The sequence below is a fragment of the Phaenicophaeus curvirostris genome, chromosome Z, assembly GCF_032191515.1.
Source record: "Phaenicophaeus curvirostris isolate KB17595 chromosome Z, BPBGC_Pcur_1.0, whole genome shotgun sequence".
In the NCBI taxonomy this organism is placed as follows: Eukaryota; Metazoa; Chordata; class Aves; order Cuculiformes; family Cuculidae; genus Phaenicophaeus; species Phaenicophaeus curvirostris.
Genome location: NC_091431.1, coordinates 17,198,194 through 17,214,783, shown reverse-complemented (window position 1 = coordinate 17,214,783; position 16,590 = coordinate 17,198,194).

Here is a 16,590-nt window from a genome sequence, read left to right as displayed (position 1 = left end):
GTGATATTCCAAAGCTGTTTGACCGTGCAAGTTTAGGGATGAGCTGTTGAGGCCTAGGGAGAGGGAGTGCGAGGCATGGCACCGTGCCCTAGGTGACCTCTCCTGGTTGGAACTGCAGGGTGGACTCTCCACCAAGGCTGACAAGCCTGCCACGCTGGCCTACCCCCTTTTTTTTTTGGAAACGCTTTTCCTCATCAGCTGGAGTTTCTGCCGAGTTCACACCTTGCTGCTTGCTCTTAGACATCATGGGCATGGATTGAAGTCACCGTATGCCACCACTGCATACTGTCACCGTGACCCTTGCTTGTTGCAGGCACGGTAGTTTTCTGCTTTGAGGGGCTTGGGGTGGGGTTATATTTTGCTTTGTTCCTAATTCTTTTCCACCCCAAGGACTCACAGACCCCAGTGCGTGCTCCGGCATGCACGCCTCGTGCTTGCTGTCAGCAGAAACATCCCTCTCGCTGTTTCTCTTGACTCCAGTCGCTGCGCGTGGAGGGTATTCCCAGCCCATTAATATAAAAATCCAACCGGATGCTTACTCATTGGGTGGCGAGCCTGCGCGTTCAGTGCCTGTTTGTGTGCCATGGCCATGCAGAAAACACGGGCCACGGCCCCCCATGCCACGGCCGCCCACCACAGGGGCCAGAGCTCTGTGCCAAAAGCCCCGCTTCCCTTTGGCTTGCCTTTTCTTGCAAAGAAAATTAAAAATCGTTTCTGTAATGGAGCTCCTTTGAAGGTTAAGGCTTCACAATGCTTCTAGCTGGTGGTGCAGATCTCTGTAACAGCTTTCAGTGCATTAATGTTTTATAGGATCTGAGACGGAGCTGTAAGAACACATACTACCAAGGGAGCTCTTTCTTAACGTATTAATAAAGCTGGATCTTTAAAAATAACATTCCCCCCCTCACGCAGACACCTCCCGTGCTCTCCAAACAAGCCCGGATGAGGCAGGCTTTTCAGTTTGTGGAGTCATGGGCAATGTTTTCCTTTTAATTTGCTGTCCTCCATACATACTCTCTTTCCCTCTCTCTTTCTCTCTCTCTCCTTTTTTTTTTTTTTTTTTGCATTAACAAGATCCTTCAATCCAACCCGCTTGGGGTTTTTAATATTCTAGGCGCAGCAGATCCGAGGCGAGAGCAGCTCTATACAGTAGGCACTTATAGCTGGATAATCAACATTGCGGGCAGATCCTCTGTGGGGGTAGAGCCCATTTCAGGATGGAGAAGCGGCCTGTGTTCATAGGTGCTGGGGGTAGAGGGGTGGAATGGATGATTTCAGGCCTGGGCACACCAGGACGGGAATTAGACCAACAGACACCCTCTCTTTTCCCACTTGTATGGACGCTGCATAGGCGACAGCTTTGTTCCTCATCCTGGTCGCCTTCCCTGGGCAGAGGGAGTCCAGCAGCCCCTCCAGGCTGCCAGTGGGGAGTGAATGGGGTGGCTCAGCCCTGAGAGGTGCTGAGAGCAACTCTTCAGCATTGTTTTTCATGGGATGGGTGACTGGGGACCTAGTGGGATTAGCAGATAAAACCAGAAACAAACAGACCCTAAAACAACAACAAAACCCCCCACAAAACAGCAAAAAAACCCTCCCACACCCAATAAACCAGACAAAAACTACAGAAAAAAATAAATAAACCAAACAAATGGGGATATCGGAAGGAAAGACAGGTCTCGGTTTCTTCCAATGAGATGTAAATATATTCATTACAGTGTTATCCCACTGATGAAAACAGATAAACTTTTTCGTAGGTCAGAAACGTATTTTTCAATTAATTTTCATATTTATGAATAATAATAACCCATCGATTGCCAAGATACTTGCAGGTGTAGAGGAGGTGTACAAGATGCACTTATTTCCATGTATGTGCCTAGAAAGAAGTGTTTCAATCCCTTATTAAACTTTGCTTATAAGACAGTATTGTGTTCTGCAGTGTTAACTACTCCATCCACATTGTGTCAGTGGATGCTTTCCCTTACCGTGCTCCAGCCTCTCGGGCACTCATACAGCAGCTAAAAACATTGTATGATCACATCGCTGGGCTCTATCTGCATAATAATAATATCTGAATGTGGAGAGGGGCTGGGGTCTCTCTTCAAGTTTCTGGTGGTTTGTTCATAAACTACAATATCCTGCTTTAAAACCAACTCCAGCTACATTTCTCCTGCCTTGCTGTTGCCAGGGGCCTGCACGCTGCCCCTGAGGGTCTGCAGGCCCCTGGGCTCCACAGGGGAGCTTGTCAGAGCACCCTTCCATCCCTCTACTCCTCCGTCCCTTCACCCCTCCATCCCTCCATGGCTCCACCTTTCCACCCCATATCCTTCCACCCATTCATCCCTCCCTCCTTCTACCCTTACACAATCCCTTTTCCCCTCCAACCCTCCCCCTCCATTCCTCTGCCTCCCTTCACCTCTCCACCCCTCCAACCCTTCATCCTTCCACCCCTCCATTCCTTCACCCCTGCACCCTTCCACTCCATGCCTCTCCAATTCTCCACTGAGGCATCATTCCATCCCACCACTCTTGCACCCCTTCATCTTTCCATTCCTTCACCCTTCCTCTCTCCAACCCTCCACCCTTCCATCCCACCACCCCTTCATCCCTGCATCCTTTCACTCCCCCACCCTTCCATCTCTCCGCCCCTCCACCCTTCAATTCCTTCATCCCTCTATCCTTCCATCTCTTTACCTCTCCATCCCTCCATCCTTTCACCCCTCCACTCCTCCACCCCAACACCCTCCCGTCCTTCCCTGCCACCCAGGACTCCGCAGCTCCTCTGTGACTCCCAGCCGCTGCAATCGCGCTTAAGGGGAGCAATGAGTGGTGGAAAGCAGGGGCTAGGGGGGATTTGGATCCTCCCAGCATAGCCCTGCACAGGGGACCCTGCTCAGGGCATGCCCGACACCAAGGGCCCCCCACCTCCTCACCCCTCACTAACTTGCCTCCTCCCACGGCCCAATTAGGCCTTTTCTGTATGTTCAATCGAATAAATATTTGGGAAGGCTGCTAAGTGGCAGGTTGAACCCCAGCTGCGATGGGGAGTGCTGGCAGGGACAGGGTTGTACCTCCCCCTCCACTCCCTGCATCCTTTCTGGCTTCTTGATGAGGGGAAGGGTCTGTGTCTGCCCATTTCCAGGGGCTTTTAGTCACCCCCAAACTGAGGGGATGGACAACCTTTGGATGACCTGTCCTCCATCCACCCCCTTCCCCTCCAGGGGTGAGGGCGATGAGCCCACCCCGGGATGGGGGGCAACAGGGTAACCCCTGACTTTTTTTGGGAGCCCTCGAATTTAGTGGAAAAGTAGGTGTTGGGCTCCATGGCAAGTGGCCTCTCTCACCACCAGCAGCGGGTCGGGATGGAAAAGGCTCCTTCCCTGCAAGGGTGTGGAGTGGGAAACCCTCGGCTCGAGGTCATTGCCAGCAGCAGCAGTAACTGTAACAGGAAAAAAGCAAATTCTGAGCTGCTTCGGTTTCCCACACAAAGAGATAAGTGTATTTTACCAGACAAAAGCGCTTTTTTAAAAAAACATTTTTTATATATGAATAAATATACATATATATTTAATTTCCTAGGGCATGGCAGCCAGTGTCTCCTCCCCAAGAGGCGAGGGATATGCAGGCACGGACAGCGGTCCCAGCTGTCAGGGACGGACCCTCTGACGGACAGACAGAGGGATGGAGAGGGAATCAGGGCTTGCTGCGTCACTTCTCCTGCAGTCTCCAGGTGCACAGCCGTTCATAGTCATTGCAGACAATGTCCACGCTCTTCCTCCAATTCCATGGGCATTCTGACTATCCAAAGGGTTAGGTTTTAAGTGTGGAAATAGCGAGTGTGAGGGGGCTTTAATCCCTCGTTTTTATATTTTTAGTTTATTTTTTTAAACGCATCTTTATCTTGTTTGCTCTCTGCCTCTCAGAGAGAGGCAGGAATCACTCCCCTTGCCCTTCCCCACTTTTCTTCACGTTTCTTTACATCCTGGGGTTTATTTCAGAAATGCCATGACCTCCATGAAACGTGTCGATATATTTGTTTTAAAAATCTCCCTTTCTAATTCGTTTCGGTCATCGACTTTGACGTGAGATTTTATTTTTTGTTTTAGACAAACCCCCCTCCCCTTTTTTAATCCCCGATGGGTCAGAGTGGCCGAGGACGAGTGTTCTTGCAGTGATTCCGGAGCGCAGTGAGAATGACAAACAACTGCATTTCAAAAGCCACAACTCACGGCTGCCATGGGTAAAACCCTGGCCCGGGGAATTTGCAAACCTGCCGCGTCTCCCGGCGCCGGTGGTGTGGGGGATCTCTCCTACGAGAAGGCGCTTTCCTGGGGAAAATAAGTAAAAAAAAAAAAAATAAAAAGAGGAGGAGATTGGAAGAAAAAGCAAGAGGGTAAAAAAAAAAAAAATAAAAAGAAGAACGAAAAAAACCCAGAGACATAGAGAGGAGGTGAGAGAAGGGGGAGATCCGAGAGCACAAGTGGAAACTAATAAAACTCTTGTTAAAGTGCTTGCTCAGGATCCATGGCGTCACCAGGTCTTTTACTTAGGAGGCCAAAGAGTTTGAGTCCTAAATGAGTTAAAGAGCCATTTACCTCTGTCGTGTTCTATTCATCAAGCCACAAGTCGAGAGTCCCTAACATGAAACTATTTGTTTGCTTACACAACCAGCTGGGTGCAATTTCACGTCTGAGATATCTATCTGAAAGCGCCTCTCATTTATTATCCTTACTTGTCAGCGAATCCATTTTCCAACTTTTTTTTTTCCCCACATCCCCCCACCCTTTCCTTTATTCATTGAGGACTCCGGGTTTAAACGCTCCCTTAAATATTTCAGCACCTGCCCCTTCTCCTCTCTGATCACCTTCGGAGCGGAATAGCCGGGATATAACGATGAAACTGCAGAGATGGGAAAGGCGAACGCTGCCCAAGGTTCCTTATCCCAACCCCTTCCCCTCTCTCCATCCCTCCCTCCATCTCCCTTTCTCCCCAGGCCTGTCTGACAGTGGTTTGGGGTTCTCTCCACCTAGCCCTTTCCTTTTTTTTTTTTTTTTTTTAAAGTGAGGTCATCCCCGCTGGACGATTTCCCATGGATTCTTCGGTGCAAGGTGCAGCCACCTGAAAAATAAAATGACATTATCCAGCTGTTGGGAAGGCTTGGAGATCTCCCCCTCCCCTTTCAGGGCAGGGGACAGGTTTTGGGCTTTGCCCCCCTCGGTTTTGGTGGTTCCTGAGGTTCTCGGGCTTGAGTTCGGAGAGGAGGGGGCGGCGTTCAGATGAGGCTCGAGGAGGGATGTCAGGATCTCTTCTCCCACCCCCACGTGGCTTCCACTAGAAATACAAAGACACTACGTGAAACGGGCCCGATCGGGTTGTAAACGTAATTGAGAGGAAAAGAAAACAATTAACAAAAGGGACAGTGGGAAATTGTATCTCCCCTCCCTTCCCTCACCCCCAATTTTGAAAAATCAGGATAATGTGAGCAGTGTTTCAAAGCAGGACCGTCTGGCTGACAAGAGGCTCACTGTTAGTAATCTCAATGATGGCTGTATAATAGTGTATATACATCTCCTTGTCTGCAGAACCCTCCATCAAGCTTAAAGCAATGGATCAAATCCAAAACTACAGGGTATAAAATATCCCCAGTTGTTTAAAAAAAAAACCAAAAACACAGAAAGAAAAGGAAAAGGAAGAAAGGATGGCGAAGGGCGGGGGGGTTAGGGGGGAGGCTCCTTGAAGGAGAGTCGGGCTGGTGGCTGCGAGCTATCCTATTGTGTTGATTTAGGAAGACATTCGCTGTATGTATGTAATGTTTAAGGCCGGTCACATCACGGTTCGGCCACATAAATAAAAGCTCGGGTCGAGGCGTGGGGTCACGGTTGCTCCCTGCGTGCGGGGAGACCCCGCGGTCCCGCGTGTTCTCGGGCTGGAGAGGGATGGTGAGGAGCATCCCTCGGCAGCCGGGGGACCCGCACTGACAGCTCACGGAGAGACACAGTCCCTGGGCCTTCTCCTTTTGTCCACAAGCCCCCACACGCACCTCCCTGACACCTCTTTTTTTTTTATATATATATATATATATATATTTAATTTTTGTTGTCCTCTCTTTCTCCTTTGGCCGTGGAAGCGTAGAAGCATCCCCACGGCCCCGAGCATCCCCACGCCCTTCAGCCAGAGCTGCCCCTTTTCTCCACTTTCCCGGGGACACAATTCTCTTCGCGGGATCGGGTGCTTGGTGGCTTCCTTCGACAGACACAGGATTCCCCTCCCGTTTGCTCTCCTTTTGTCCTTCTCCCCACCCGGGGTTATTTTTTTTTTTTTCTGTGAGAGGGTGAGATATCTTTTGGAGCGCTAAACCTACTCCACGCAAAAAGCTGGGAGAGAAGGAGTTGGGGCTTAAATCCACAGGCCAGAAAAGCTCTTTAAACTCCCAGGTTTGAGCCAAACTGCATTTCTGAGCGGCTGCAGAACCACACAAACTTCCAGCAAAGTAGCTGCGGCTCCCTGAAGTGATAAATAAAACTAGTCAGGTACTTTTTTTCTTTTTTCTTTTTTTTTTTTTTTTCCTCCGGAGCGCCATACAAATTGGTCCATGTTGACAGATGTTTGTCACTTAGTAACTTCTTTCCAAGTTTCTTTTTTTCCCCTCCCTCTCCCCTCCTCTAAGCCTTCTTCCGAGCTTGCTTTGTTGTTTTAAAATATGCATGTCTCTCAGGAATGCAAGTCACGAGTCCAAACTTCGTGTCCAACCTCCCACAAGAAATGATCCTTTTATAGGGAACCCGATATGTCTCAATCTGCACTTCACTCAAAGCCTCTGGATATAGGGCACTGGTCCCCGCTCAAAAATAACTCCGCTGAAACGCCTTTCCACCTAAAAAATCCCCACGAATGACTCCCAGGCAAGAAATATAGCTGCCATAATTAAAGAAGGCAGCGGTCAGAGGGGAATGCAGCCCGGGGGGGTGGGAGGGTGGGTGTTAGGGGGGAAAGGAGGGGGGAAACAAAAAGAAAAATCCCAGAAAGTGAGAGTTTTTATGTCTGTGCTGGTGGCACTGGGCCGTCATTAGCAGCAGGTTTATCAAGAGGAGCCTCTGTGGCAGCTCCGGGTGCGTGGGGAGAAGGCGTCAGCTCCTGAGGAGCGGAGAAGAGGAGAGATTAAGGAGCAGACCCCAACTCCGGGAACAGAGTAAGTGACCCTCAGGACAATGCAGGAGCCAAGGGGAGCGCCGGGCTCTGGATCGGCGGCCGGAGCCGGCTGGAGAGAGCGAACAATGGCATGGGAAGGAGGGATTGGAGCGGGATGGGACGGGGCGGGAGGGGGAAGATGCTGGCTGGGGGTGCGCCCTGAGATCCCGTCCTTTCCCACGCGGGGAGCCCGGGCGGCGGGGATGGGGATGGAGGTTGGGATGGAGATGAGGATGGAGATGGACACAGGGATGGGGGTGAGGATGGGAATGGGGCCTGTCCCGGCTTGTTTACATGGGGGAAAAAAAATAAGAAAAAAAAATTAAAATAAATAAGGAGAAAGGGAGAGGGGAGGAGGGAGGAGAGCAAGAGAAACTTCCCAAGTGATGAGAAACAGATGAGCTCCTGCCTGGGTCACGTTCGCTCCCCGGCCCTGATGCGAAGTGACGTCAGCAGTTCCCTATCCTATCGTCGTCAGAGCCAGCGGGACCGCACAGGGGCCTTTCCCTCTCCCTCCCCTTCCTCTCTGCCGGGACAAACTTCCATCAGAGCCGCGTCCGAGGAGCCGCCGCGACGCCTTTCCCTCCGTGTCAGTGTTTTTTCCATCGGCATCCTCCTCCTCCTTCTCCCCCCCCACCCCAACATATGGAAAGCTGGCGCCTATAGGAGCCTATAGCGGTATTTACAGCACCCGCCTTTTAATACGCACCAGATGGTTCGCGACCAGGCTGCCCGGCCAGCCAGCTCCTCTTGTTTTTTGCATTTTTTTAATTTTTTTTTTTTTTTTTACCTCAGCAGCGTTTTGTTACAATTATACTCCATGCTGAGGTCAGTTTTATTGGTGATCCATTCCCCCCCCAAATATTTGAAGATTTTATGCTAAAACACCCCTCTTTCCCTCCGTAAGAGAGGAGCAGGGGGATGCAGGCAGCTCTCCTCACCTCCAGCGATAAGATGCTTCTGCCCGTGTGTGTACATGTGTGCAGAGATAAATAATACATATGCATATTTATTCATTATATTTGATCAATAACGCTCCTATTTGTTAAACCTCAATTGAGAGCGCTCGCCCGCCTGGTAACAAACATCACAGGGCGATAAATATTGCATACGGTTAATTATCATGCCGATGCATCACGCCTCGCTCCTCTTATGTACTCAAGCCCCTCGTAAAACTCCTCGCAAAGGCGGACGCCTCCTCGCAGATATTTTGCTGCGGAGAAGGGAAAAAAAAAACCCACAAAAAAACAAACCAGCCCCTTGAAGTCCCTGGGAATTATTAAACATTGACAGGAGGAAACTGCGGGTAATACATTCCTGAGAGCTGTGAATGAGAGAGAGGGAGCAATCCTTGACTAGAAAACATCCTAGGGCTTTTAATCCAGTGCCCGGGACGTGTTAGCACGTCGTGCAGGGAGCTACAGCCAGGATCGCGTTTTCTTGGTGGAGTTTCGAGACACCTCCCCACCCCCCTTTTTTAACCGTGCAGCTCAGAGCCTGGTTTCAGCGTGTAAAGAGCCGATTTACTCCTTCGCAGGTGTGTTCTCCCTGCACAAACGCTTTCCCTACTTTTATAGGAACTCTTAAAAAAAAAATCCTTTTTATTTTTTTTCCCCTCTCTCCTCTCCTGCTAAAATCACAGATGTTTATTTTATTGATATAACCTATACTTCGGTAATGCCGAGAATAATATGCCTCGACTAACAGTCATTTAGCAAATAATAGAGGCGCTCTGGATGCTTTCCAACGTTACACATGCACTTGGTCATAAAATGATACGTGAAAAAAAATTAACATCTGCTTTCCTAAAATAAAGTGTCGCGAGTAGCTTTTTATGAACGCTCCCTCTCATTTTAAAAAGAAATATGTAGAGATAAACTGGCATCCATATGTATAGCATATTTATAATGGTTTTAGGATTTGAAGGTAGCTATTCATTGCATAAGCCATTTAGAACCGACGTCTTAAAAGCTACTTAACCTCAGACATCCTTGAATCTTAAAGAAGGATTCCCAACGACATTATTTAAAGAGGAATTTGCTGTAATTTAATTGCATATCAAGGCGGAACTCTGCGCAGGCTTGGCCCCGGACGCTGCCTTTAATGCCGCTCCAGCTCAGATTTTATTTACCTGCGTCCTCAACACGTCCTCCCCTCTTCCCTCCAGACCAGACGCCCGGGAGGAGCGATCCAGCTCCCTCTTCGTTCTCCTTCCCTCAGCTCCCACCTTTGTGCCGGGGACCGAGGCGACGCTTCCCGGCGGCTGCTCACCGCACCCGGGCTGATTTCACCCCGCTCCCTCCTTTGTTTGGGGAGGGGGGATCGGGACCTGCAGCCACCCTTGTTCTTTTTATCATTCCCGAAAAAAAAAGAAAAAGAAAAGGCCGGACCCTTTCCCGGAGGAGCCGCTGTTGCAGATGTTCCCTGCACTCAAAAAGGGGGTTCCGAGCTGCCCCCCCTCACCTTGCCCTGCCAGAATGGAGATGCCAAAGCTTGTGAGGTCTAGGGGACACCCCCAGCCCCCTCGAGGCGACCCCCAGCTGGTGCTGACCCATATTGGAGGGGGGATAGGGGGTGTCTCACTCCTGGGGCTGAGCCCGCCTGAGGTCAGGGCAGGACTGGGGGGGGGGGGTTTATCCCCCCCAATATAGGGCATGGGGGGGACCCTCCTCATTGTCCCCCGCTCCCCCCCGGCCTGGGGCCTATCCTGACTCACAAACCAGGTGTGACAAGGGGCAGGGGGGCTGCTGCCCCCTCCCCATGGAGGTGTCTAAGCCCCCGTGTGTCCCTGTGCGTGGGGGGCAGAGCTGCCTGGCCTGCCCCGTGGGTGTGGGAGGAGAGATTAAGGAAATAGATTCTTTCTGAGTGACAGGGGGCTTTTTTCTTTCCCACACCCCTCTCCCCCCCCTCCCCCTCCTCTTTTTTCCCCCTAAAATCCCACCAGAAAACCGCTTCTAACCCGGGCAGGGGAATTTCCACGCTCCAGAAGTCCCCCTGGTATTTGCTTTGGTGGGGTTGTTTGTTTTCTCCGCCACCAAGATTGGTCCAGAAAAATGTGGGCTTGAGGGAACAGCAGGGAAAAGTCGTGTACAATTTCTGCAGAGGTGTGTGTGGGGGGGAAAATCCTCACACCCCCCCCCATAACCCTGCCTGGGTTGGTAAAAATCATTAAAATATGTTAAGTGACATGAAATTTGGATTTATGTGGACACGCCGGACAGAAAGTGGACAGAGCCAGCGGGGAGAGTCACGCTTTAAGACAGGGGGTCTTTATTTAAAGACGGTGTATTTATGGGGAAAGAAAGGGAATATCTTACAAAGCTCTCACTATACCCCCGATAACAAAACCTGTCACATCTTTACTTCTTGCTAGAAAAGAGCGAATGTCCTCATTTGAACATCTCTAAAGTGATTATTAGATGCCTCTCTGAGAAATCGGTTTGTGAGACCGAGCCCGGAACACACACACAAAAAAAAAAAAAAAAAAAAAGAAAGAAAGAAAGAAAGAAAAAAAAAAAGGAGAGAGAGAGAGAAGGGAGAGAGATTTGCTCACACTGTGTCCATCTCTTATTTTACCTTCTCAATACCTCTGGAGTATCCCTTCGTCCACACTCTTATTGAAGGATCTTTCGTTAATATAAACAACCCCTGCTTTAAAATAAAAGTTTTGCACTAAGGGTGGAGAATAAGGGGGGGAAGAATAAGACATCTAGAGAAATCTAGCTCATTGTTTTTTCAAAAAAATATATTATTTTTGTCGTCCCCACCCCCGGCAAGATGCGAGAACTTCCCCCCCAACACAGTGTGAAATGAAGGACACAAAGACAGTAGTATATGAGTGAAAAGAAGAAAGTGGCCTTTTAATGAGAACTAAAGGAAACCAAAACGTAGATGAAGTGTACCGTAAAAACTGCTTCAAAGTACAGTCTAATTCCCCTGAGTTCAGCCATCAGATAGATTTGGTAATTGGGAGTTTGCTGCGCAGAGGTATGGATAACCCTGTATTTCTTCCCTTCGATAATTATAGATACGTTTCACGGGCTGTCTTTGCACAGTGCCATGAGATCCTAGGGACCTCGTACTCCTGAGAGTGAGGGAAGACATGGTCATCACCATAAAAAACACCCACAAACTACCTGCGTGCTCCAAGTTAAAATTATTTCCCCCTTCTCTAATTGTGATTCGGGCTGCAGGCAGACTCCAACAAGGGCGACAGCAGCATCGACTTGGGCTGCTGCTACCTTTGCTGGTGTTTGCCTCTGTGCCTGGCTTTAATTTCGTGTTTTCTGACTTGCTGTATCACAAAAAAAAAAAAAAAAAAAAAAAAAAGAGGACAAACCAAAAAAACTCAAAACCCCACGTCTCCACAAGTAGCAGAGCGATAAATCCCACCAAAAATCAGACAGATTTCCTCATCGTTGTGTAATAAAGTTAAAGAACATTGTTTTGTCAGACAGGCGCTAAATAGAAAATAAATCTTTGGGTCTGGGGAAACAAAACGGAGCGCTGTTGGCATGTGTGTAAATTTACTTTTAAAAGCAATAAATCAATGTTAAATTAAACAGCTGGGCTGGCTGTCGCGGCGAAGGTCCCGGGTCGGAGCAGCCCCGGACCCCGGTCCGAGCCCCCCGCCCGCTGCCCCCGGGGGCGCATCAGCTCCGGGAGATGCTGCCGGCCGGGAAGAGGGATGGAGGGGCAGGAGGCAGCCCCGGGAGGGCGGCCGGGGGCAGCCAGACCTCCCTCTGCCCCGGCCCGAGGGTGAGGGGCAGCCGCCGAGCCCCCTCCCCAAGCCTCCCGACCTGCCGAAACAGTCCGATCCTCTTATTATCCATGTTCTAATTCCATCATCCCTGCACCACGAGGCAGATGCACGGCGCGCAGGCAGCCACGGCGGAGAGGGGCAGGGATCTCTGGTCTCCCAGTGAGGACACCCAGCTTTAGGAGGGCTGGAAAGTGGGAAGTTGGAAGCACCTGCCCGCCACGGGACTCCCCCCGGCGCTGGCTGCCCGGTCCTGTGTGCGGTCTGTTCCCAAAAATGCTGGAGAGGGGGACTGGGAGAAGGAGAGGCAGAAAGGGTTGACAGAGAAGGAGTGAGAGGGAAAGAGAAGGAGAGGAATAAGAAAAGAAGGAAAGGAAAAAAAAGAAATAAAGAAAGCAAGCGAGAAAGAAAGAAAGAAGAAAAGGACAGAAGGGAAGAAGGGAAGAAGGAAAGAGAAAAAGAGAAAGGGAGGAAGCAGGGACAAGCAGAAAGGAAAGAAGGAAAGAAGCAAAGGGGAAAAAGAAGGAGAGAAGGAAAGAAGGAGAAGGAGAGAAGGAAAGAGAAAGAGGAAGGAAGGAAGGAAGGAAGGAAGGAAGGAGGGAAGGAAGGAAGGAAGGAAGGAAGGAAGGAAGGAAGGAAGGAAGGAAGGAAGGAAGGAAGGAAGGAAGGAAGGAAGGAAGGAAGGAAGGAAGGAAGGAAGGAAGGAAGGAAGGAAGGAAGGAAGGAAGGAAGGAAGGAAGGAAGGAAGGGACTTGCAGTAGCATTTTAGCACACTGATGGAGACTCAACAAGAATCAATAAGTTATTAAACCCCCCAAACAACAAAAGCAATGTCACAGAAGAGAAAGCGTCATGGTTTTGTGCTAGAAAATATCTGTACGTGATGGAAAATTTTGAAATAATCGAGTAAAAATTTAAAGAGGGTTGACAATAAAGGTATTTTAATACAGAGGCGTGTACTGCTATCAGTCGTTTTCTCTCCATCACTCGGGCTGCTGCTGGGGCGAGGGGTTTGCGGTGGCTCCTCCGCAGTGGCAGCGCTTGGATGTGCCCGCAGGACAGCGTCCGCACCCTGCGCTTCCAAATGTTTGGGTGTTTTTTGTTGTTGTTGTGGGTTTTTTGGTGCTGGTTTTTTTTTTTTTCCAGAAGTAAGGCGGACACGACTTAGATACATTATTTATTTATTTATTTATTTATTGTCCCTGGGTTCCGTCCTAGTATCGGAAGGAAAAGGTGACCCTGGATGGGACGGGGAGCCGCAGCGGTCATTCAATACAGCCCGCCTTTGTTTTGCTCTCTGGGAGAGGAGGACCTAAACACCCGGGCGAAGTTTGCTCGCCTGTTTGTTTGTTTGTTCGTAGATAAGGACATTTCCATCTCCTAAGTTTCACCCGAGGCGCGGCTGCTGCTATCAGGTAACGTTTAACGCAGCCTATTTGGTTCCCCTGGACAAATCGCCTTGGCTCTTCTGGCGCACCCCAAGATAACACCAAAAAGAGATTTTATTTTTGCATTTTCCTCTGCGCTCCTGCTTTCCCTGGCTGGGATGGTGAGTCCTGGTAGCAAACAGCCAGGTGCGCGCCTCACACCCGAATCCGCACATCGCGCAGCGCGCTCACATGGAATTAATTAAAAATAATAAATAAATAAAATAAAAAGTGGATAAAGAGGTTGTCCTAATAAGCAGGACAGGAGATGGAGGACACCTTGCGGAGCGGGCCCTCCGGGGGCTGAGCTGGACTTCGCCCCCCCCATCCCTCCCAGCATCTCTCCCCCCGACCCCGGACCCCGCTCCGCGCCCCGCGCTGTTCCCCGCGCGGGGGCCAGGGGGCGCTGCGCCTCGCGGGACCCGCCGGCCCCCCCGACACCGCGCACATTCCCGCGGGGGCGGATGGGTTGGGGGTGGGGGGGTAGCCCCTGCGCGGGATGCTATCCCATTCCCATCTGGATCGCAGGAGGGGAACTGGGGTAAGGGGGGGGCTGTCCCACCCCGTCCCACCCCCACGCGTGTCCTAAGCCGCCCAGCGCACCCCCTCAATTTCCCCAAGGGCGCGCATCCGCGGGCTGGTTTGCCGTGGGAAGAAGTCCCCTCGGGTCTCGTTTCGGCAGGAACGGGGTCTCTTCACCCCCAGTTAACCCACCGAAACAATCCTGGTGCTTTTCCGAATGCGTGGGGCATAAATTCACACACGGGCCTTTCATCCTTTTGTGCCTTTTTTTTTTTTTTACTATTATTTTATTCCTTTCCGATCTTTATTCCAGTCTTTACCCGAGGTAAAGATTGAAAGCGCTGAAGAGCGAGGGGAGGGGGGATATTTTCCAATTTCCCTTTTACAATCCCAATAGTCAAGGACTAAACTCCAGCTTAGTTTAGGAGAGATTATCTTCCTGCAGGACAGACGTCTAAGAAGTTGCTGTAGGAGACAGAACTCGCAAAGAGTGATTTAGGATTCAGACCACCGGTCTGCGGTGTGATCAGCGCGAGCGCCGTCGCTGTTGTGATTAACGTTATTAATTGAACCGGCAGGTTTCCATAATTTGCATCTTTCCTGCGGTACCGTCAGGAAAGTGGCCTAGGAGAAGGGGAAAAGTCATAATAAACAGAGCATCCCCAGGCGGGATGGCGAAGATGCGGAATTGCTCGTTCAAACTCCTTTTTTTTTTTTTTTCTCGGAAAACGTGGCTGCTCCCTTCTCATTGGGATGAATCGGAAGGAGCTTGAGTGGCCTGATTGCTAAACTTTATTAGGGATATTTTGGATCGGATTATCCGGGTTTGGTGCCGTGGGATCTCTGTGGAGTCTCTCCCTCTCTCCATAGGTGTTAGGCTGTAACTAGGAGGCGCTGAAAACCTAAGGCGGAGAATTTACAACTTGATCGGCTCCAAACCACACACACCAAAAAAAAAAAAAAAAATCTGCTACTGTTGCAAACATATGTTACGGATTAAGTTAAGCAAATGGCTCTAGTTTTGCAAGGTTGAAAGCTGAAAATGAAAACTTATATGCTAAAGAGTTTGGTTTTTGTTCTAACTCCACTTACTTAAACGCTAACAAATCCCCAGCACCTTGCCGGGAAATAAAAAAAAAAAAATACCCAACAAAACTTCATTTATCTGAGCAGGGAGACGTGACAAAGGCCCTTCTGCCCGAGCTGTGCCTTCCCTGAGCTTTGAATTTCTGGCCAGCCAGGCTCGGCCAGGTATTCGTTTCAGGGAAGAAATGGGAGAGGAATCGACGCTCTCCCGGTCTCCAGAATCCCCGCCCGCCCCGCCGGGAATGAGCGCTGCTCGGCGCCCGAGACAGACCCCCCTCCTCATCTGGGGGGGTCACGCCAGAGGGGCAAGCTCCCCGTTTCCCGAAGGACACTCAGCACCTCAGGAGTTTGGATTTGTTCTCTTCCCCCTCTCTCCCATCCCTCCGCAGCGCGAATTCCTCGCCGGCAGCGTTAGTTAGGGCTCTCTTCGCTGAGGAAGACTGGGGCGAGGAAGGGGCTTTCAGGAGGAAGGCTGCCTCCCAGGCTGCCCCCTCTTCTTCCTCTCTTCCCTGCCAAGATTCCTTCTGCTCTCCCGAGAGGGTGGTGGGTGTCTGGGACACCTCCGCTCGCCCCGGGAGACGCCGAATGTCGCGACCCGGCGACAGGACAAAAACCAATTCCGAAGTCAGGTTTGGTCCCCCCAGGACCCGCACTGGCGTGTGAGGGCGGACGGGGAATCCGTGGGATGCAGGATGCGGGAAGGCGCGGGGATTTCTCTCCCCCTGCGCGGGCGGCGTGGATGTGACATTGACAAATGGCCGAAAGACAGGGAAAAAAGTCATTCCCAACGAGTTTGGAAGCTCACAGGATGAGAGGGAGACGAAAGCGCAGAGGAGGTCTCGGGACCCCCTGTCGGGCTGAGGAGGGTCGGTTTGTTTCTTCCCAAAGAGAGGGGGGGAAAAACAGAAATCTCCGAAAAGGGGAATAAAATACATCTGCGCTATTCGTACGGGAAACTTCCAGTGCTCCCCAGGCTGGGGGGAGCAACACGTTTGAACGAGCCTTTCCTTCCCGCAGAGTGGGGGTCGGCGAGGGAGCGGGGCTGTGGTCACGGCCGTGAGTGGGTAGTTATGGGGGATGTGGCGTGGGATGAGAGGCAGGGGGGACCGGGTCCTGACAAGGGTTGCAGGGATAAAAACAATAATAATAAAAAAAAATTATATCCAACCCCTCAAAACCCCAGACCCTTCATACCACCAGAAAACACAATTAAATCTGGGCATTTGCCATCAAAATCCAAGAAGTTGAGGAGGATCCTAACGAAACTCCAGCGTTCGTATTTGCTTGAGAAGCTGTCAGAGAGCCCAGGGCTCGGTGGAATTCTAGGGGTGCCTTTTCCTGACTATGGTGCAGGCACAGAGTGGAAGCAAGGTATTTTTCCACCTAGCCTTAAAATAAATAAATAAATACATAAAAAAGGAGAGAGGGAAAGAGAGGAAGAGAGGAAGAGAGGAAGAGAGGAAGAGAGGAAGAGAGGAAGAGAGGAAGAGAGGAAGAGAGGAAGAGAGGAAGAGAGGAAGAGAGGAAGAAAGAAAGAAAGAAAGAAAGAAAGAAAGAAAGAAAGAAAGAAAGAAAGAAAGAAAGAAAGAAAGAAAGAAAGAAAGAAAGAAA